Below are 25,170 nucleotides of genomic sequence, written 5' to 3'. Positions count from 1 at the left end.
TCAACTTGGAGCCCTACAGTAAAAAATTCTCAGTCTTCCTTCATTGGAAAAATGACATCTTTAACAAGACTATGTCTACCTCTGGCAGTGGGCTTTACCTTCTAGTCTCAAAAAAAACCAAAAAAACAACAAAACAAAACAAAACAAAAATGGTCATTATTTCAATATATTATAAGGCAGAGTTTTACAAACTTTTTCAACCAAGTATCTCCGATAGAGCAAGAAACTAATAGGGCTATGTGTGTGTGTAAGCATGTGTGCACATGCAAATTTTGGGGAAGGATTATATGTAACAGTATGTGTGTTTGTGTGTTTATGTTTTACCAGGCTGAACTGGTCTATAAAAAGCATATTTCTTTGGAATCTTAAGGCTTTCTTTGAAATCCTTAAAAATATTGTATGTACTCTCTATGTTTTCAAATAGATATAATTATGTAAAATAATGAGTATACAAAATTTGATGATGCAAGATGTGCAGTTTTTTTTCCCCAGGGAATCTCATATAAGTTATAGTCCTTACCACTTGCATTGTGTCTGCTTAGTCAGTTAGGGTTGCTGTAACAGAATACCACAGACAGAGTGGCATATGAGCAACAGTTCTCACAGTTCGGAAGGCTGGAAAGTCCAAGATCAAGGCACCTGCTGATGTGCATACCCTGGTTCATAAACAACTGACTTCTTACTGTGTTCCTCACATGGCAGAAGCAATGAGGGAGCTCTCTAAGCCCTCTTTTATAAGGGCACTGAGACCATTCATGAGGGCTCTACCCTCAGGACATAATCACCTCCTAAACACCCCATCTACAAAAAAATCTTATATTTTGATCTGCTTGGTCAAGTACTCTCAAAAATCTAGTCTTAGAAGTACATCCTTCGTTCCTGCCAATACATTCCAGCTAAATCATTCAATTCTTTAAAGAATAGTCTTTATCGTCTCTTATCACGCCCAGCACATCCTCAACCAAATTATGTTGGGATTTAATCCTACTTTTTGCCTGGCCACCATGAGATCAGGCAAGAACAGCTTCTGAGGGGGCTATCTTTCACTTGTGGAAGAGAGAATACTGCAGCATCTTCTAGTACAGCGAAGTGTTAAGCCATACTAAGGAAGGGTGGACTATTACTACAAGACTTCAGGGTCCGGGAAAGTTGCAAAGTCAACATCCTTAGGGACATACAAACTCATATCTCCATATATTTCAAGATAACAGATTTCCCTCACTCTTTACAAAACAGATCCATTTTGCTGAGCAGTCAAATGTCTCTAGAGCTCGTTAGCCCTAACAATTAGGTCTTCACTCTGCTGCTCATCTGTGCTAGCCTGTCCACTACAGGAGATAAAGCCCTTTGTGACTCTTACCACATTAACTGCTAGTTAAAAGCGCTCAATCGGTCATTGTCCTCTGCAGGGCTTCAATACAATGTAGCAGTAACTAGCAACTCTGCTATCTTTGTAGGCATTGTTACTTTCATACTTTTCAATTTTCCACTTTATACCTCCCATTGCATTCCTTTCATGGGGCAATTTCCCCAAATTACTGTTGGTAAAAATTTCAACAATTGAGCCACCACATTTTGCTGGGTAATATACATGCTTTACCTATCAACCAAAATGCCATCATGCCTGTTGAACAGTGAATGAGTCATTCCCAAATCCCAATCTTGTAGCCTGCTTTCTCAGACTATCCCAGGAGCTGTACCAGTTGCTAATCTAGGTCTTTCAAGAAGCAGACATCAAGATGAGATTAAATATATAAGAATTTCATTAGATTAAACACTTTGCAAGGCAATTTTCTGATATCTATTAAAGTAAAAAAAATCATAATACATATACTTTAACTTGAACTTCCACACCTAGTCCTATAGCACAGTGAATATTTCATGCATAATTTATCAGAAGACACTTAAGAATGCTTACTTCACTAATGTTTATAATAGAGAAAAAACAAAAAATACTCAATGTCTATCAGCAATAATGGATTTTAAAATTCAATTTAAAATTGAATTTATACAATGAAATATCCTACAAAAAAAAAGATGAACTAGTAATGTATAGCAACACAGAAGTCTCAAAGGTATAACAAGTTCTCATAAATCAAGTAACACAAGAATATGTAACCACAATAATAAGTAAATAATACTTTATACTTTCCCTTTATTTTCTGAAAAATATTTTTCTGAGGTATAGGATTTTATTTCATTTTATTTTGTAAAGACTGATTTATTTATTGGAGAGAGAGAGAAGGAGAGAGTCAAGAGTCAGACACTTAACCAACTGAGCCACCCAGGTGTCCCTGAGGTATAAGATTTTAAATTGACCTTTTGTTTGTTTGTTTCATTTTGGTATTTTAAATGTCAATTCATTGTCTTTGGGTTTGCATAGTTTCTGAGGACATGTTATTTGTATATCTTACTTTCATTTTCTCTCTGGCCACTTGCAAGATATTCCTTTTATCTTTTTTTAAAGCAATTTGAAAATCTGAATATTATGTGTATATGATTGTGTATGTGTTCCTTCCTATTTATCCTGCTTAGGTTTCCCTGGGATTCTTGGTTTTGTCATTTAGTATCTTTCATCATTGTTAGAAATTTCTTAGCTATTATCCCTCAAACTTCTCTTCTTCCATATTCTTTCTCCCTTTTCTTATGAGGCTCTAATTACATGTGTGAGACAATTTGATATTTTATTTCAAATTGTGTGCTCTCTTGTTTGTTAGTTTTTTTCATCTCATCATAGCTTTTGAATACTGTTTTTCTTTTTCTTTTTTCTTTGTGATTAAGTCTTGATAATTTTATTGTCTAATTTTCAATTTTAATTACTTTCCTCAGCTGTTTTGAGGGTAAGCTTTTTGAAGGTATTTTTCACTGCTGTTACCTTTTCCTTTTATTTCTATCATTTTCATTTAATTCTTCTAGTTCTCTCTGTTAAAATTACACATTTGTTCCTGCTTGATACCCATCCTTTCAACTGGACCCTTTAACATTTTAATCATGATTATTTTAAAGTTCATTTTGATAATTGAGACATCTGGATCATATCTTTGTCTGATTAACAGACATTTAATTGTCTGTTAATAACTTTCTTTAGAATGGGTGAATTTTTCCAATTTTTCTTTCTTTTTTGTCTTGTAATTTTTCATCTAGTGTGGATCATAATGTAAAAACAGTAGAGACTGAAAAAAATAGTATTTTGCCTGCAAATGAACATAGATCTTCTTTCAGGCTGGTAGTTTTAGCTGTTTTGTTTATCCATCTATCTACTGCCTGTCTGCCTATCTATCTATCTATATCATCTATCTATCTATCTATCTATCTATCTATCTATCTATCTATATCTATTTTCCATTACTACCTCCGGGACACAAAAGGCTTCAAATTTCTTTACTGGTGAGGTTCTGTTGGCTGAACTTAAGAGTCAGAAGGATTTTCTCATGGTTCTTGCTCCATCCTGAGCTTTCGTTCTTACATACATGCTTCTGCCACAGACGTGGTCTCTCCACTCTCTTGCTTTTCCTGTGTGATACTCTGCTGTTGTTTGTTACTAGATGGTTGCTCAGTTGATGGTGAGGAATAGGGGCTTTTATCTGTTGCCCTGGTTCAACCTCAGTCCAGGCAGGCCCGTGTTCTTTTTTTTTTTTTAAGATTTTATTTATTTATTTGAGAGAGAGAGAGACTGAGAGAGAGAGAGCATGAAAGGGGGGAGGGTCGGAGGGAGAAGCAGACTCCCTGCCGAGCAGGGAGCCCGATGCGGGACTCGATCCCAGGACTCCAGGATCATGACCTGAGCCAAAGGCAGTCGCTTAACCAACTGAGCCACCCAGGCGCCCGCAGGCCTGTGTTCTTATGCCTCAAAAGGGTGGCTTTATATTTTGAAATACATGACATAACACTACATGATATTTATTGACACATACATATATTTTAAAGTGTATAGCCATATGTGAGATAGATTAATACTAAATACATGATTGTGGTGTACTCTTGAAGAAAGAGGATGAAGAATACATTTGAGCAAGGGACACAGAAATATCAATAGTATGTATAATATATTATTTCCTAAGGTGGTTAGTTATTACAAGAACATTATTATATTATTATATTTTTATGTTTATTTTATGTGAACATTATGCAAACATGATTTATATTTAATAAGATAAAAGTCCCTTGCTCAGCTTGAAATTTTCTTCTGGTTAGCTTTATTTTTCCTTTCTGCAGTGACAGCCATCCATTATGCACAGATGCAATACTTCTTTAGAAAGACCACTCAGATTTTTGTAATGTGACAATTAATAAAATATAAATAAAACAACACATCTTATCCATCTGCAAATGAAGCATACAACTGCTACTTCTCTACAAATACTCATGACTGTATTAAATTGAGTTCCATTAATTGGGAGTCATAATATCCACCAAAAAAAAAGAAGAAGAAAATTATGATTAGTTGAAAAGACTATTTGGAATACAAAAAAAAAAAAAAAAAAAGACCAAATGTAAAGACCATATATATTTGAAGAAGAATGACTTTTTAAAGTCAGCCTTAGCCAGGTTAGAATCTCATATTACCACTTGCTGGTTGCATAAACTTGGGCAAGTTAATTAACTCTTAACATTTTTTTCCCTCAAATGTAAAATGAAGATAACATACCTACCTTCAAATAGGTATTAAATAAGCATGACACTTACTGTGTTTAATTTTTTACTTTGTATAGAATAAAAATAAGTCACCAACCAGTTCTGTGATTTTAGAAAGATCACTTCCCTTTTATGTGTCTAAGTTTCCTTCTTTTTTTTTTTTTTTTTTAAAGATTTTATTTATTTATTTGACAGAGAGAGAGACAGCGAGAGAGGGAACACAAGCAGGGGGAATGGGAGAGGGAGAAGCAGGCTTCCCGCTGAGCAGGGAGCCTGATACGGGGCTGGATCCCAGGACCCTGGGATCATACCTGAGGGGAAGACAGACGCTTAACAACTGAGCCACCGAGGCGCACCTCAAAGTGTCCTTCTTTATAACTAACCATAATAACATTTTCCACCTACTTACACAATAAAATGAGGGTAAAACAAGATAACATGTAAAACCTGCTCAAAAATGTATGTTACCATGTGAAGTTAAGTCATTATGGTGAGTGAGTATTTGCTTTCTTTCAGACAAATGAGTACTAGAATGGAAAAGCACTATATTGAGAAAGATTAGAGACTTACCATTCTTCAGTAGTGAGGTAAGCACATAGTTACATGTTTATCAGCCCAAAGGAAACAGAGCTGTGGACAAAAAAAATAAATAAATGAATAAATAAACACAAACAAAGCAAAGCAAAATAACAGAAATATTGTGTTTTGTTGCTTTCCTGGCCTTTATTTTTTAAAACATGATTTTATATTTTGTGAACAGGATTCACATCTTTTTCAGTTGAGTGGCAGTACAATGTGTAAACAGGTCCATAATAACTAACAATCATGTGCATGGGACTGTGAAGTATAGGAAGGACTTCAAACACACTGCAAACTTACACATTTTTGAGCATCTGGAAAGGTTTTTTTTTTTTTTTTTAAAGATTTTATTTATTTATTTGACAGAGAGAGGGAGAGAGACAGCGAGAGAGGGAACACAAGCAGGGGGAGTGGGAGAGGGAGAAGCAGGCTTCCCGCCGATCAGGGAGCCCGATGCGGGGCTCGATCCCAGGACCCTGGGACCATGACCTGAGCCGAAGGCAGACGCTTAACGACTGAGCCACCCAGGCGCCCCGAGCATCTGGAAAGTTTTGATTGCATGGACTCAGCCACAGTTTTCCTAAACTTTAATCAAGGAATAAATTAATACTTAATAATAATGTATGATAACTCTCCCACCTTGCAATCATTTCCATCATATTTAATCCCAACAGTATTTAAAGTCTATCCCACAAGACTTTTTTTCTTTTTCCCACTTAAAAAACTAAACCTATTCTTACAAATCCAAATTAGTGTGTTTACAGAGTTTACGCACTTTGTTTGCCTTGCTCTGATGTTTGGCAGTTGTCCAGGAGTAGCTATCCTGAATAATCTCAATTCCATTCTACCCAAGATCATTAATGGTGGTGCCGAAAGAGTTTCATGAGGCACACAGACAGAACTGTTTTCATTTTCTTAAAATAAAAAAGAAATCAAGACATTTGCGATTTCACAAGATGATAGTATTGGTCATAACATGAGCTCATAGTTTCTCCTAAATGCAAACAATACATGTAATGACTGACTTGGATACCATTTTTTAAAGAAGAGATAACATTTGATTGAACGTTAGATCACATTTCAAACCACTCTGACTTATCCCACTGCAGAAATAACCTGACTCTTGAGGGGAAGAATTTAGTTTAATTATCTACCACTTATGTCAGGGGAAAATTATTATGAAAAATTCAAACCTGTTTCTAAAGTTCACCATGAGGCTACAGTTGTAACAGGAAGAAAGCATTAGTGACTTGAAGCTCAACTTACTTAGTTTTCACTTTTGTGGGAATATGTGCTGAAAGTTGAGACATTTGTTAACCTTTCAACGAAATAACTGAGGTGCTGGCTTTTTGACCCTATTTGGGTACCCAGAGATGGAAAGAAGAAAAATGATTTCAAATCAGAGCCCCAACATGTGAGTGTGTTTTTCTCTTTTCCCTTTTTGGTTAGTGACCCTCAGGCATCAAAAGCATAAGGTATCTTGGCCTCTTCTCTTCACAGCATGCAAGTCAGTAAAGCTTTCAACAATCTCCTGTCCTTAATAGCTTTCTTTTCTACACACACACACACACACACACACACACACACACACACACATTTTTTTTTTTCTTCCCAAGCCTCAAAGCAGCCATTAAAAGTCACCATCATCTATCCAGTTATAGAAGCAGCCTGGAAAAAGAGCTGAAGAGAACTGTTAGTTGTTGGCATGGAGCCAGGAATTCAAGCCTAATTTTTTGCATCTATTTCTTGAATTAAAGAGAGTATGTCCCCAAATAACTGCAGCTTCAGAGGACCTCCCAAGCAATCACATAAAGATATAAGGAGAGAAAGAAATACACGTGAAATGAACTAAGAACTAACTCGATTTTCAGAATTTAAAGATCCATCAACAAAGAAGATGAAATCTCAAAGCTCTTTTGTCCAAGATGAGTGAATCTTTCAAATTAAAGTTTCATAGTGTTGCAGAATGTATCTATACCTGCTAAAGATACACCAGCTGCTGGTTAAGCATGATGCCTTAAACTCTATAACTTCCAGTTGGCTGAACAGCAGCTCTTCTGAATCAGATGAATACCTAGTAATCTAAACTACCATCCCTCAGGCATAAAATGAAATTTGAGGGCTAAGGTTGACAAAAGGGTCCTTTAAATATTCTTCAGATTCCCTAAAGATCTGTGCTTCTGAAGTAAATCTGGCTGTATTTCCTGTCAAATTTTTGCTTGTTTTTTAGGTGCTGAAATTTACATTTCCTCAAAATATGCTTCATTTGGACTCCCCTATCTCTGAAGTCTATTTGTTCTGCAGCATCATATGCCAGGCATGATCTTACTGTATTTTGTTTTATTTCTGTATGTATGTACATATGTGTATGTGTTAGCTTGAAATCTCCTCGGGAGCTTCTGAGTATAATCTAAAATCAACTTTCGTATGAGGAGGGCAAGGCGACCAAGGAAACAAGCAGACCACTCCAGATTGGTAGATGTCAGACTTAGTAAGCAAGAGAACTTACTGGTCCTGAGACTTGCTCTGGGTGGCCACAAGACAAGTAGACTTCTACACCTGCCATAAAATCTAAGTTCATATAGAGGCCCTAACTGGGTTCAGTCATGTACCCAATCCAGATAGCCTCAATACCACATTTCTCTGTCAAGGCTGTATTCTTGAAGTAGCTTCTAGGAGGAGACAAGGCAAGGGGAACACATATTTCAAGGGCAGGCGAAGGGGAGAGGAGCCTCTAATTGCCAGGGTCCACCTTGTGGGTCAACTGGTGGTCATGTCTCCCTGATGACTTCTTCCAGTGATATGTCTGTTTTATTGGCCTTCCCACTACCTAAGCAAATATGACACTGTCTGGAGCATAAGATAGGAGAAATAAGGTACTTCAAAACTGAATTTATACTTATTTTCAATGTTTTCAAAAACAGTGTGATCACATTACTCGCTATAAGAAAAATAAAATAATTCTAAACTAGGTATTTTTATAGTGTGGACTGGTTCCTTGCCAAGTGATCAGTACTAGTCTATAAGGGAGGATCTCAGATTGCCCAATCCTCTGAGAAATACCACTACTCATTTTAGCCAGTATATACCAGTATCTAGTCCGATTGTCACTGCCTTTTTAGCACTGATTGTTTAATATTGTGATTAATCTCTTAGAAATACTCATACCTCCCTACTGTTCCCAATTCCTGGGCAAATACTACTCTGTTGTTCCAAAACTCTTATCCTATTTGAATCTAGATTGACCCAGCATCAAATATATTTATTGAGTGGGTACAAAATGGGAGTTTTACTTAATGTTTCATCTTTATGGTGAGATTCAGGAACAGTTAGTAAATATCACAAAAGAGACAATCCAGAAAAAAATATAAAAAATTATCAAGTAGACCAATTTTAAATTTATCCCCCAAATAGGCCCAATATTCTATATTCCAGGGAATATAACTTCATTACATCTAATTATTCAGGCACAGCTACTCATCTCACCCAACAAGAGATTTGGATCATATGAAAGAATGCCGATTTAATGGAGATCTGGCCTCTTGTTTCTAAGCTATAACCCTAAGAAAGGTCACAGTGCAAGATTTTCATACTATTGGTCATACGCTTTATTTTTGTGTGATATCAGGGCTTGAGTGATATCCAGGCTGATATAAACTACATTTTTAAAAGAAGAACAAAACTTTACATGCAGTGGAGCAATTTTTTTTCTCAATCACTTTATCATCATTAAATGTATGCTTTAACCCACTATGAAATTTAATATTCAAATATTCAAAATGTTTCTTAATTGAAATATTTCTTTAATTGAAAATACTTCAATACATGAGATAACCTTAAATTTACAGAATATTTTCACATATTGAATCTGTCAAAGTAATAAAAGAGAAGCAAGGAATGAATTTGATGAACACAAATCCATGCATACAAAATGGTATTTATAAAGCTTATTTTTCCTCAGAAATTATGGCTAAAAAGTAAACTTTTCTACTATATTTGAAAACCCATTACAGGAGTCTAAAACCAAATGAAACAAAACAAACAAAAACCAAACAAAAAGCAGAAACAGACCATAAATACAGAGAACACACCGATGGCTGCCAGAGGAGGGGGGCGTGGGTGAAATGGGTGAAAGGGAGTGGGGGATACAGGCTTCCAGTCATGGAAAGAATAATTCATGGGAATAAAACATAGAGCATAGGGATTATAGTCAGTGGTATTGTAAAAGCATCACAATACCACTGATGGGGGTATTGGGGACAGATGGTAGCTACACTCGCGGGGAGCATAGCATAATGCATAAACTTGTGGCATCACTGCGTTGCATACCTGACAGTATGCAACGCAACAATATAACATTGTATGTGAACTATACTTCAATAAAATAATTAATTATAATTATATATTATATATATATAATATATATAAATAATTATAATTAATAAAAATAAAATAATTATTAGTTAATTTAAAAAATAAAAATTTAAAAAAACAACTGAAGTTGGAGGTGCCTACATCAAATTACCACTGAAGTCGTTAATATTTAAGAGTTCATTGTGCTGCGGCCTAAAATGTGTTTTCTTATTACCATTAACTTGTTAAACATGTAGAATAAACATCAGAGAATAATTTTTTAAAGGGCCCTTACGCACACACACACACACACACACACAAATTCATCACAGGAAATTACTAAATTTAACTGTTCTTTATAAAGGTCTCATTTTTAAAAAATTAACAATTGTCAGTAATGAAATAAACCCAGATCACCATGTAGAGGCAAACCTACTAAGACCAAGAAACATCTCATCAAATTGTGAATTCATGATTTCTTCAGATGCTGTAAGACTTCTCCAATATGTCTTTTCCACTGCTTTCCATAAAGTTAGATGATAAATAAAAAAGGCAACAAGCAACTAAATTCTAGGGGGTTTTTTTGTTTGTTTGTTTTATATGACATATTTCAAGCATATGTCTTGAAGGTAATGAGCTTGAGGTAAGGTGGAAAGAAATGAGAACAACTCCCTAGAACCAACATTTCTTGTATTCCAACCCCAATTAAAAGTTAATGAGTCTTCTTCTTAGGGAATTGGAGTTCAAATAGTGGGTTAAAAGTTCATAGAAGGAACAAAGTTCAGGGGGAAACTGGAAGGCAGTCAAAATAAAAATGAAGAGGGTAAGGTGAAATAGAAAAGCCTAAAGTAAAAAGATATTCCGAAATATATTGCACACAATTGCATGCACTTAGAACTAGACTAAAAACTTCCAAAAAGAAAGGAAAACAAGGTCATTCCCCATTGTCCTCTCTGGCAAGCGCTATTGATAGACGTTGCTTAGATGAATATCAAAAGCTATTATTTTTATTCCAATGCCCCTCATGTTAACATGAACAGTCACCTCCTTCTAATACCATTTTAAAAGTACTTATACCAGTTCATTCAATTGGGGGATGAACTGACCATTGTTTTGGTTTCAAAGAGGACAGTATGAAAACAAAACACTGTAATTTCTAAGTATTCTTTGCGTAGAAAAATACACAGGAGTTGGGGAAATGTAAATAAATAAGCTGCATTTTTAAATTTTAAAATTAAGAACCAGCACAACTCCCTGTTCCTTAATTAAAAATATTTTCATTGATTGTTCGACTGGGTTGATGATGCTGGCTCCTCCTTTTTGCATATCTTAATGTTGGATCTTGACTACCTGAAGAGGAACAAAAACAGTGCCGGGAGTACTGAAGTAAGCCTTGTGTTAAAGTTCATTGGTTCCAACTTGTGTACAAATTGAGTCAAAGGAAATTAATTATATGTGAGGAACGGCTCTAAATCCTTGTGACTGATTTTGAATAATAATTCAGATTTCATGTATCTAGATCAGTGTTATCCTCTTAAAAGGTGTGGTTATACATTTTTTCCAGTTATCCTGCTATTGTTCAAATATCTCAATACCTTTTTTCTTTTTTTTTCTTTTTTTATTATGTTATGTTAATCACCATACATTACATCATTAGTTTTTGATGTAGTGTTCCATGATTCATTGTTTGCGTATAACACCCGTGCTCCATGCAGAACGTGCCCTCTTTAATACCCATCACCAGGCTAACCCATCTCCCCACCCCCCTCCCCTCTAGAACCCTCAGTTTGTTTTTCAGAGTCCATCGTCTCTCATGGTTCACCTCCCCCTCCGATTTCCCCCAATACTTTCTTAAGGAACTGAGATAAAGTTAATGCCAAAAGCTACAATCCAAGTGAACTGTGATAATAGACATTATTTTTATTTCTTTTTTTCAGATAAAGATACTGAAACTCTATGCACTTAAAATCTATGTTTCTCCACACTATGATGCTGAGTAGCACTGGGGACAAAACTGACCTCTGTGACAGACACAGACAGAGCAAGAGAAAAAGTGATAAAGGAGATCCGAAGAGATTCATAATCTCTTCATCATAACCGATGATCATACTAAGTATACTTAAAATACATATATTAACTTTGTAAAATCTGCGTATCTTTAAAAAATCATCATTGCTACTTTATAGTCATAGCTAATCAAGAATCAACTTGGCAAAAATCATATTTTTTTTACTGTATCTGAAAATTAAATGTAATTTATATCTTCATGAAGTAAAATAAAACAACCTGGTTAATGTTTCCCGCCTTACACAGTATACCATTTGTTTAAAATTCAGGTCGATATTTTTTATTCAAGAACATAATTAATGAAATTTTTAAGCAGCATTATTAGCCTAACTCTCATGGACATTTTTCAGTATTGTTCCTGCCCACTATTTACCAGGGACCATTAAGGAAACGATCCTGAGCATATCCCCTGAATTTCTGATTTAAGCAAAAAATAATAAAGCAGTTTCCATAGCATCCCTGTCTCTCTTATCCCTCTGTCTTAAAAAATAGTAGTTGCTGGAATTCATGTATTTTAAGGTAAGTCAGGTACTAATATAGCTGTTTGCTTCCTCTGACAGATGGGCTGACTGTCTTCAAGTCTTCTGAGGGGGCCCTCAATAAATTCTGACCCGAAGTGAATTAAACTTCAACAGATAGAATAATGTGTTCTCAGCAAATGAAATAATTCTGTAAATTTCAAGACGGCACTGCATATAATGTAGTACCTTATGTGGTCTTAAAGTGATCAGTAAAACTACTGTACAGACCTTCAACTAGTTATCAAGTCAGACTTCATAAGAACTTTTTAAGTGCAAATCTAGGAAGGTTTCAGCTCCAGGACACCAAGTCGTGCAGAAACAACCTGGACATCAGCAAGCCCAAAATAACCCACATGACATCCAGAAATCTAAGGGTCATCAATTTCTAAGTCTTTATGATCAATAGATGTTATGAGAATTTTTTAATTATGTAGAATTTTCAGAAATTTCATTTTGGAAGTTTCACATAATATAACACGCAGACCACAGATAGAAGGAGGTGGGGGGGGGGGATTACAACATTTGTCCCAGGTGGAAGCAATCTGAGTTTTCCAGACATTTAAACTCAGTGTTAAACTCTATACAGGTGGACTATCTTTAGCTACCTGAATGCATTATCCTGTTAATAAGGTTAAGCACCTTGATTTTGTTTTTTGGCTGTTCAAGTTTTAAGCTTATTTGGTCCATAAAATGGCCATTCGGATCCATTACAAGGATTATAGTAACATCCTTCATAGTTAGAAGTTAAATTTTATCTTAAAGTAAAATAAATTAGAAAAAAAATAAATACTTATTGTCAGAATAAGTCAAGTATCTCAATAATTGTTAAATATTTTTTCTAAGGATATATTTTTAAAAAGTGAAAATTTGGGATTCTGCAAATAATAATAACCTGGATAAGAGCCATGTATATGAAAAATATAGTATGAGTTGTTCCAGAGAACTATTTCCCTGTTTACTTAATTATCTAAATATCTACAAATGTTTTTGAAAAGGTCAGATTAACTAGATATCTACATATTAAAATAAACAAATAAATATTAAAATAAATAAAATAAATAAATATTCTTTACTTAAAAGTAAATAAAGAAGTAAGTTTGATTTGTCTCTTATTCAGCAGTATATCTTGAATACTAGCCTATACCTGATAATCATTATCATTCATCAACATTTCAACATTCTGACTGATTTCAGATTCTCAATTTTGCCAGATAAATTTACTAAATTTAAAAAAAGGAAATAGGAGGGCATGAATTTGCACTGAATAGATAAGAATTCTATTTAGCTAGTACATCCATGGAAATTCACATAAATTTGGAGAGAAATCCATTTGTGACCTATGTTGCCTTGGTTTCAAAACACGTTTGAAGATGGAGTGAAGATTAGAAAAGACCTCATATTTTAAACTAAGCGAATGACATGTTTCCTAGTTCAAGGCTACTATTAATTTCATTGCTCCTAATAGATCCAGAAGGAAACTACGATCTAAAGGAATGTATAGAAAACATTCATCTCCAATACAAATGCTGTGAAGTAAGCTGAATAATCAGTGTAAGGAAAGCTCTTATTACCTACAAATATCACTGGAACTCCAGTTAATCAAGGCATCAAAGTAATTAAAGCATTTACACCGGTTTTATTGAAAATAAATCAGTTTATCATATACTCAAATGTATGCATGACTTTCTCCTAGAGATTTTTTTCTTGGTCTTCAGTAGTTTTTTTACAGAGTATCTCCTGCCCTCTTTAGTCCGGATTTCATAACTACATTTAGGAAAGAGATCTAACTCTATAGCATTAATTCTGACTTCAGCTTCTCCTATTGCTTGGTGAAAATAGGTCATTATTAGCCATTTCTGGCAGAAACAGTTGACAGGAAACAGGACAGGAAATGATATAATGATTCCAGAATTGTATATTTCCCCTATGCCCTGCTGTTTGGGGAATGACCTTACAGTTAACCAGGAAATTGGGAGGTGGTACTGAACCGCAAACACTCATACTATTGAACTCCTTTTTTGTCCCTTGTTCCTCTTCACTTAAAGAAATAGATTAAAATTCTAGGACCCACAGAGGTAAAGATAAATTTAACAAAATATCTGTCTGTTAAATCATATATATTTCTAGATTTTTGAGCAGACTATTCAAAGCACACATTAATATCCAGTTAGCTAACACAAGCAGAGCATATAAACCACCTAAATATTAAAACAGTAAACTTCTAAATGCTTCAGTATTTATGGATTTTAACTATTTTCTCATGAAAATGCAATTTTGCTGCTATTTATTATTAAATACATTTTTTATTTACAGTTAAATCACTATGTTTTAAAACTGCTTTTTTATATATGTGTGTTTTTATATGCCACAAAATGATAAATTACATTAATATGTGGTCCATTCCTCATTTTTTTCTCTAAGATAGACGATATCTCCTGGATGAAATATACCCAATAAAAATGACACAACTTAAGCTCACACAAACACTTAGGCACAAAGATACATAGCATAAAATGTAAACTCCATTTAAAATTATATGCAAATATAGTGTCAATAAATTCCATTTATACTTTTTGTGTTCTTTTTTTTTTTTTTAAAGATTTTATTTATTTATTTGACAGAGAGAGACACAGTGAGAGCAGGAACACAAGCAGGGGGAGTGGGAGAGGGAGAAGCAGGCCTCCCGTGGAGCAGGGAGCCTGATGCAGGGCTCGATCCCTGGACCCTGGGATCACGACCTGAGCCGAAGGCAGACGCTTAACGACTGAGCCACCCAGGCGCCCCTCTTTTTGTGTTCTTTAAAGTTACTTTATATCTTTAAAAACAGGTACCCAATTTAGGACCACAATTAATTGCTCCATAAACAGAAAGTGCAGAATCCATTACACAAGTCTGATGCTCACAATGTGATCTAAACCCTTTTTGTTACTCCAGGGTGCTATCAAGCCTGTTAATATTTTAAAACACTATTTTATTTACATTCCTTTAGTCATTAACTTCAAACCTGTTTTAAATTTATGTCACTGGAGGATCGAGAATAACAAAGCTGTACAAATTTAACAATTAGGCTTACTATGTAATTGCTTAGAATAAACATACTGATTAGTCAAATCACTATTAAATTTTAATCAATGTGAGTGGGTGTTTCTATTTTTGATTGGGGATTCCACATGGATTTTCTAAGCAACTCCTTTTTGTACATGAAGTTGATATGTTTTTTCTCTTCATACTATGTCTAATGGATCGTATCTCAATATTATATAATGTACTGGTAGTGAAGAGTCAGACATTTTTGTTTAATATGAGCTTTCGTTTTATGATTCTAATGACATATTTTTCTTTTCTAAATTAATTTTCTCTTGATGTTTAAACAAAGGTGTGTATAGATAGTAAAATGTGACAGTCTGTTATAACGACATTTTCAAAATATAGAATTTCATCTTATGCAAATATTTTGTGTTACTTTAGGTTAAAAAATGACATTTTTAAAATAAGGAGCAGTGCTAATTATTTGGAAAATAAGCATTTATTTTTGAAAAAGAAAGTATGCCCTGATTTCACCCACACAAAATATATCAGAAGATAAGAGAGAATATCTAACAACTCCTAAAATTTTTAAAAAGCAAGTGATTTTTTTCCCAGAAATTTTAATTTCATTAAATAGGCATATGACTGTAGTTTGTTTGGTTTTGGGGGGGCGTGGCTTGACAATCTTCCTATCAGAAACAGCCAATTAACATAAAATAATATTTTCTGTGTTTAATATTCTGCAGATATCATTTCATGTATTTCTTTAACGAATGCTTATGAATTCTTCAGGTGTGTTGAGATGAATATCTCATTTCCTACATATTCTCTTATGCCATCATTGTGAGAACATTATCCCTTTAGTGAAATGTTCAGAACTACTCAATCTCTTTTAGCATTCTCTGCTAATTCAATAGAGTCTACCAGGGGACAGGTAGAATGGCTTTTGGAGTAACAGGCTCTATTATAAATACAATCAATTCTGTAAAACAAGATTTTTTTTTTTTCAGAAATGTATTTGGTTAAAAACTGAAATAAAAGAATAAATATACAAATACTGCATTTATGAAAATGAATAAAATGTTTTCTCCTGACAGCAATCATATTTTGTAAATGCAATCTTTGTATTTTCCTTGTCTTTTATGACACAGCCAGTTTTGAATATGGCATTACTTTGAAACTTATCAGAATAAACTAGGGAAATGACATTCTCTACCTTTGTTGTTCAATGTACAGCTTATGTTCCACAATTTCCATTTAGTCTGTTTTTCTTAAATACTTATTCTGCTTTTTGAAAAGTTACAGCTATAATATGCAACTGTGTAAATCTTTAGGTAACTAAATGTTTTCCACTGTAATTTACCATTTCTAAGAAACATTTGCATGGGAACAATAGAAATCTCTCTCTCTCTCTCTCCTTTTTAATATAATGATGACAAAGTTGTAAAACTGTATTACTTGCCAAAGTTAAGGACAAGTTTAAATGTGCTGTTTGCTTTTTGTTTGGATCATTAAATGGTTAATCCTAACAAGCGTGGGGGGAGGAAAAGAAATTAACTAAAGTAAGGCCCTTGTGATACAATGACACTTGCTCTATGCTCTTACAGAGAAAAAACATGATGATAAAACAGCACAAAGTGGAGTGTTATGAATTTTATTAATGACTAGGAGACAGTGTGCAAAACATCAAAGGTCTGTGGAAAAGATTAATGACCCCGTGTGAGACTGTTTAATTACCTCCAGCTAATTAGATTCTTGACCAAATTTTTAATATCTGCATTCCTTCTACAGCCTAATTGAGATTCCACATTATTTATCAATCTTTCAAAAAGCCCTTAGTGGGCTGCTTTTTTAGTTTTTCCCTTTGCACTTTGACTCCATTTATGGTCAATTATTAAATAAATAGCAAAGTAACTATTCCCCACAAATTGTATATGCAGAACACTTTATGCCTGTTTATTTTGACTAGGAGACTATCATTGGCATCTTTTATACATAATGAAGCACTCCAACTAATAAACTGACTAACTCCACTGTAAACAACGTGGATAATATTTTTGTTATCTGCGCTGTCTGTGCTCAGAACTCCTCATGTGGTTTCTGTAAATTAGCCTTTGCGATAGTCAGTTAATCCTTATTTCAGTTTACCTTGGTCGGGGCCCAGAGACTCATGGAATGTCATCATACAAACTAGAAAGAACAAGTCAATCAATTCTTCTCCCCCACCCGTTTTTCTTTGTAAATTTAGATTGCCTTTTAGTGTTCAGAAAGTCCTAACTGCACAACAGTTTTCATTAACAAATACCAAGCAGTTCTTTCTGAAATCGTGGAAACACAAATGCAGTTTATTAGATATACATACAATACAATATATATTTTGTTTTCTATATATTTATATTATACGCCATTTCTGAAGAAGAAACATTTGATATAGCACCACAATGGAATAAAAAGGCACTGTTATGGGAAACCTACAAATCACCTAGAAAATACTAATGACATGGATTGTCCTTGACACACATTGAGCAAAACAGGAAGTCCAAACTCCTCAGGGACCAGCTGAGTTATCTTTGTCCAAACAACTCCTTTTTCTGAATGATGCATAAAATCTTAGCTTTTAAATCCAAGTATTTTATATAGGATAAATTCATTAACATGCTAGGTCAAATATTACTCTATCATTTGTGTACTTACAGAACGAATGAAAGGAAAAAAACTGCTATAATGCAAACACATTGATAAAGTCAATCCATGTCAAACTGTGAATCTAATAATATGATGCTATTGAGGGATTCCATGTATATTTCATCTCTGATTATTAAATCTGGAAAACATATACTGGACTTTACAATAATCCTACTATTAATAATCATCATCTTCTGGTATGTTTCTTAGCATTAGTCTTATGTTCAAGAGAAAAAGAATAGAAAAACCATCACTGAGTCATCCCACATTTATAAAGAGGACAGGGCAACTCACTAGTCTTTTTACAGGAGTTGTAACTCCTCCATCAAACATGTAAGGATGACCAGAAGAGTCATTCACCGCTTCTTTTCCTCACCATCAGTACTCGGTACAGTCCACTGTGCTCAATGTTCCATTTATTCATATTGTTGATCATCTTTATTTCTTTTATAAATGAGAAAAAAAGGGGTGCCTGGGTGACTCAGTCAGTTAAGCATCTGACTCTTGATTTCGGCTCAGATCATGATCTCAGAGTCCTTGAGATCAAGGCCCTGATGTCTTGGGCTCTGCTCTGGGCCTGGAGCCTGATTAAGATTCTCTCCCTCTGCCACTCCCCACCCTGCACATGCACTCTCTCTCTCTCAAATAAATAAAAAATAAATAAATAAATAAATAAATAAATAAATAAATAAATAAATAAATAAATAAAATGAGGGGAAAAATGACAAGATGATTTCTAAGGTCACTCCCTGTTCTAAAGTCCTATGATTCCAAAAGATTCTCACATCTGTACAACTCAGATACTTCCTTTAAGCGTCCTAGCAGGTTTCACATCAATGGCTGGCTAGACTCAGAAACCCCCTAATAACTTCATGTTAGGCCTGCCTTATACTGATGACAAAGATTCACATTCAGGTTAGACCACAATAAAAAATAACAAAAGGAGAACCAGCTCTTTATGAAATTTTATGGAGGTGAAAACAAAAATAAGGAGACTACTGTGCTCCTCTAGGGAGATAGAGCCCAATAACCATGATGAAATTTGGGGAAGTCCAAGAACAATAGACTACATGACCTAAACAGCATGAGGCAGAGATAATCTTCCTACAGTGCCTGAAGAGCTCTTAAGATCTGAGACTGGATGTAGACCAATGAGTGAACAAGCAGCAGGCCAAAAATTTACATCAGTTAAGTCTCTGAATCCCAATACACCCTAATCCCGAAATCACAAGCAGGGGGAGGGGCAGTGGGAGAGGGACAGACAGACTCCCTGCTCAGCCGGGAGCCCTGCGACGGGACCCTGAGATCATGACGTAAGTCGAAGGCAGACATTTAACCTAACTGAGCCACCCAGGTGGCCCTAGATTCTTATATTTTTAAAATCAAAGCAAAAGGCAGTTGGCCAGTAACAAAATTCAGATAATTTTGACATGACAACAAAGATAAAAACTCCCTTCCTCAATCTTCCATCCTTGTGAGAAAAAACCTGCCGGAGGACTTCATGACTAAATCAGATCCTCTAAGCCAACTCCCAGATCATTATGGGACTCCCTTTCACAGCATCTTCCTAGATGTTCCTTTCAGAGCATCACCTCCCAAGAGTTAGGCCCCTTCAAGCCACATTTTCACACATCGTTAGTCATAATTCTGCCATTTGTGCGTATATATTGTGCAGTAATTATTTAAGCACTCTAAATTTCTCCATATAATTGTTATAATTATAAATTCTTATAATTATGTTCTCAAAACCTGAAGTACTAATCTGGGAATAATTTCTCACCATTAGCTTTCTAGTGGCCATGCTTCTGCTCCATACTAAACCACTCAGTAGTTTATCAGGAATATCAATAGATTTTGGTGAGAATTAGATTGAAACTCTTAGCAAGATTTACGTTCTACCATCTAGTGCAAATTACAAAAGGTAAACATCAATAAAATCATCTAAATATGAAATTTCAGGGAAACAAGTACTTTTACACACTGTTGCTATAAATATTGCATTGAGTAATTACTTAATATATTACAAGAACTTGAAAATTTCCATGTTCTTTAGTCCAATATTTCCCTTTGATAAAATTCAATGCAAAGAAGAGGGAGGAAAAGAAGAGTAGGAGAAAAAGAAGAAAGAGGAGGAGGAGGAAGGGGAAGACAAGGAGAGGAGAAAGAGGGAGAGGAAGAGGAGGAGGAGGGAAAGGAAGAGGAGGAGGAGGAAGAGGAAAAAGAGATATTTCAACTGATATCAAAATTATAAAAATGTTCATTTCTATTTTTTAAATGTTTATTTCTAAATAGTGCAATGGAGTATTATGAAGTTAAAAGAAAATACCATGAAAATATTACATAATAATAAAAATTATTCTAGTTATCATGATAAGTAAAAAGAAAAGCATACAATCTTATAAGTAAACATGAATCTATATGTTAAAAAAACAAATAGAATAGGGGCTCCTGGCTGGCTCAGTCAGTAGAGCATGTGACTCTTGACCTCAGGGTTGTGAGTTCAAACCCCACGTTGGGTGTAGAGGTTACATAAAAATAAAAGCTTAAAAAAATACAAATAGAATGTACTCACAAGTCCATATATTTTGTTTATTTTGAGGGTGAAAAAGATTTCAAAGTGCATGTATAAAATAGATCCACTTCTTTAAAAATACTTAAATACAACTTACTAAATATTTAAATACAACTTATCTAACAACTTGTTACATACCTTTAATCCATGGGAAAAATTGGTAAAACTATACAAGCTATTTATTAGTCTGGAAATGAAATGTTTAGAAATATTTATTTTTTCAGCATAAGTTTTTCTAATGTTTGAACTGTTTATAATAAATATCTATTCATAACCGTAAAAATACATATTTATGGATAGAAAAATTAAGCTGGGAAAGATGGAACAATAAAATGTTACAGAGGATTTTTTGTGTGTCTAACATAACCATACATTATTTTATAATTACAAAAACATAAAATAAATTTTAATTAGGATGAAATTATCCAAATAAACATGGTAAATGGATTTATGGATTAAAATCTAACTTCAGATAAAATGCAAAAGAACCTTTAAGTAATAAATTGCATATTCATTAATATCTAAAACATAACACTAAAATAAAGTATTTTTTTCCTGAGGCTGTTATATATAACTTTAAAGATTTCATACCAGTAAGTTTTGCACTATTAAAACGCTAGTCAATCAAATCTGGAAAGATGTGCTTATGGATATATAGAGCAGTCAGACAAGTTTAGATCTTTTCCAAGACTTGCTGGAAGTGACAGAACACTGAATGTAAATTACTCCTGAAATATGAAGTGTTCTATTAATTTTAAATTGCTCTAGATCATGCCTGTTCAAGTTATCAATTTTTCCTATATTTTCCCTTAAAAATATATATAAAACACTAAAATGCACCTCTGCAACAAAGCAGATACTGAGTTTAGATCCCTAATGTTGTTGACATTACTATTTAAGGGACTCAAAGGAAGGTAACATGTGTGCAAGGGAGTGTGTAATATGCCAGGTTTTCACTGGTTGTTACATTCCATGGAACAAATCTTCAAGTCTATAAATTGAAAGAACACAAAACCTTAATCAATAAACTTGATAAAATGCATGTCAGTTACTTTATACTATTTGCTCTCCAGTTTGGATAATTGCTGCTACCTGCAGCCTAAACCATTAACCTCTCAACCTTAGTAAATTGAGATTTCCTAGCAAAAAACCACACTACCAAAAGGAAGCCACAATTCCAACAGGAGAGAGAGCAGTTTGTTAATCGAGAGTCTGCACCACACTGCATTTGAGAGTTCATGAAAAATCGTGTTGGCGTTCTGTATTTTCTTTAAAAAACAGCTTCTTAGAAGCTCCTCAATGGGCTCTCCTTAGCCCCAGCCATGAAAAACAGCAGCATTTCCAACTTTTCACCTTTCAACCAATGTGTCCCTGAAGTATTCACAGTACTAATGAAAGAGATTCTTGACAATGTCACTATGGACCACCCCAGAAGTGGAGTCCTGCCAATGTAAACCATTATTACAGTACTGGCCGCTCATCTCTTGCTGTGAGGTCATTCAGAAACTTCCCCTGCTTCCCTACTGCTCACACTGTCTCTGAAGAGTGACATCCTCCCGTGAACCACAGACATTGAGGCGAAGCCCCCTGCTACTGATTCCCGTCCAGATCACTACGGACAACATCCACACTTTGATGCTACTGAATGGACTTTCTTTCTTTCGGGGGAGAATCAAAGAACATTCAAAGAAAAACAACTTGGTAATGACAAAGAAATGCCCACAAACTGATGCAGTCTTTGCTTTGGAATTTTCCTCACATCCCGAGCTTGTAACAAGCAATGAAGCTTCTTGAGCATAATTATTTAATAATAAAAGTGCCAAAATAATATAAGAGCTATGTTTTTGCCAGAATCACATTTAACTTCTGGGAATGAAAATGATTTGGATACAAATTTAGTCTATAGTGACTGACATGGGAGGATTTAAATAATATGGATTATGGGAATGAGGACTATTAGTCTCTATTAAATAACTGTGACCTGTCACACACAATTTGCATGAGGCACACAGAAAGTTTAGAATGCTGTATTTTGAGAAACTGCAATGCAAAGATAGGGAACACGGATAAGCGCTCGATATTGCTAAGAAACAATTCACCTAATCATTATCCCCTAAAACAACTACCAAATATCAGACACATTCATATAAATGTCCAGACCATGCCAGGTTGCCCTTATGAAGTCAGAGAACAATGTACTCTCAGTCTTTAATCAAAGTGCCTACCCTCTCTGCCAGATTGGAGAACTTAGTCCTTCATACTCCCATCTTACACCTTTGCCTTTTAGTTTCCTGTCCTTATTAATTGATAGTACAATGCCACGGATGTCCATGTCACTCATCTGCTAAGAGATTAATTCAATTTAGGTTCAGCAGTTCTTTATATTCCATCTAATGAGGATAACCATTATGGCCTTGGATGGAATGATTCACTAAAGGGTGTATCATCAGGAGAATAAAAATATTTTGTCCTTGATCTCATGGAAATAATCACTACCTAGAAAAAATACGAAGTATATAGAGAGAAATAAAATACAATGGGAAGAGTATTGATACAAATTATGAATAATTATTTCTATCTATAATTAGAGAAGAATTCAACAAGGGAGATGATGCATAAAAGGAGTTTTAATAGAGACGTAGGAGTTTTTTTTTTTTTTTTCTTTTCTTTTTTTTAAGTAGGAGTTTTCCAACGGAGGAAGTGGAAGGTGAGTATTTCAGTGTGGAAGGATAGACAGCAGCATATGCTAAAGTACAAAAAATATGGAGGGAAAAATGCCTAGTAGGCCTTGGATGCAGTGATGTTCAGGTAAATGTTTAACAATCAGCGCTTTGGAAACAAACAAAAAAAATCATGATTATCAGTGAGTACAGAGTTGGAAAAAGACACCATTTGCTGTTATAAGCCAGTGGAGCTGGACAATATGGTAGGTGCCCAATCTCCTTTATACAAGACATAAACATAACGGAACATTTATGAAAATACTTAATTTCACCAAGTAGTAATTCTAAATTTTTAGGTTTTTTCTTTTTTTCTTTTTTTTTTTTTTGGCAGGGGGTAGTTTCCCTTAAGCATCAAAGTGTGTTTTGTCACTTTTCCTTTTACAACTGTCCTACTGTTTAAAAATATATATATTTCTACTTCACTCTGGACTGAAGAAAAGAAAATCAAGCTTGTTAAAAGTAATATGCTAAGTAAGAGTTACTAGGACCCTCACTTGAGGTCAAAAACATTACAATCCATGACTACAAGGCAGAAGTTTCTGACAACTGTTGCAAGGCCAAGGCCTTATTTCCAGATTCAGGACTATGATTTCAATAGTAAAGGTGTCCTAAATATTAATCCCCTGATAAGAAGACTTCCACTGTCTGGGTAGAAATATCACAAATTAATATATTATTTCTCTGATTTAAGCTCCAAAATGTTGGTTAGCTTTTTCAATTTCAAAAGAAGCAAAGCAACAACAAAAAGTCTGCCGTTATTTTATTAATAGAAATAAAAAGCTACTGAAAAATGATGACTTATTTAAGTAAATTGCTCATCTCATTAATGCAGGAGCCCCAAGCAAAATCTTTATAGTGTCTAGCAGGTCATGTAAATGAATACAATAGTGCCGACTGAAATACAGCAGAAATAAAATAGCATACCCGGGGCTGTGATGAACTGGAAAAAGAGTGCTACCACTCATGCATTGTTGCCATGGAATATAGGCCCCTTTAGGAAAAACTGGGATTTCATTTAAAATTTTCTGATTCCTAACGTTTGGCAAGTATTTCATATTTTAAACACACTGTGTGGGCCAAACAAAACATGTCAGTGGGCAGGATTTTGCCTGTTAGCCACCAGCTCGAGACCTTTGCTTTCATTCATTCTAAACAGTGCAATGTGGTTTGTATTATGTGGTATTGGCAGGCAGGTAGTATGTGGGGCTAACATGCCTGGATTTATTTTACTTATTAATTACTTTATATCCTGCCTTGTTCCCAGATGAATTTGAGATAGCTATTAAAAAATCATACAATCCTATGATAGAGTAATTGAGGTGAAGGGAGAAAGGACTAAAATATAAGAAGAGTCCTAGGGAGAGGTAATATAAAGAAACAAAAGACATAATGCACAAAATTATTTAAGATGAGATAACAGTGCTTCATTGAGCTCCATAGCAGCCAAAACAAAGAGTAGGGGAAAAAATAAGAAAAAAATAAACCAAATTTATTTACATCATGTGTGAAGGAAAATATGCAAGATAATCAAGAGAAATGTAGCTTTACAAAAGTCTAAGGTCAGTGAAAAATTTCTGCCAGGAGTCTTTATGTTTTCTAGCAATGGAAGAAATTTTCTCCTCACACAAATCGTCTGGTCACCCCATCTCCAGTAATTGATGGCAGTGAAATCACAGTCGATGCATAAAGTACAGCATTAACACACTATTTTTAGGGGTTTTTGTCAAAGAATACTACCTCTTCCTTCCTGCCCATACAGATATACAAACAGAGGAAACTCCCTGCCCCCACCAAAGGATTCAGCCATCCTTAGTAAACACTGTGGCCAACTTTAGTTAAAGCCAGGACAGTTCTCAAAATTAAATTCCATTTAACATTTATTGAACACCCACAATAAGTCAAATATAGTGCATTACAAAGATAAATAGAAACCTGCTCTTAATAAACTTCCCTCCTAGAAAAGGAAATAAACAGGTTTTGAAACAATTATAAGATGGTGTGCTAACGC

The sequence above is a fragment of the Mirounga leonina genome, unplaced genomic scaffold (assembly GCF_011800145.1).
Source record: "Mirounga leonina isolate KUSES-001 unplaced genomic scaffold, KU_Mleo_1.0 Mir_151, whole genome shotgun sequence".
NCBI classification, from domain to species: domain Eukaryota; kingdom Metazoa; phylum Chordata; class Mammalia; order Carnivora; family Phocidae; genus Mirounga; species Mirounga leonina.
The sequence above is the reverse complement of the archived record's forward strand: the minus strand, read 5'-3'. Positions refer to the sequence as shown.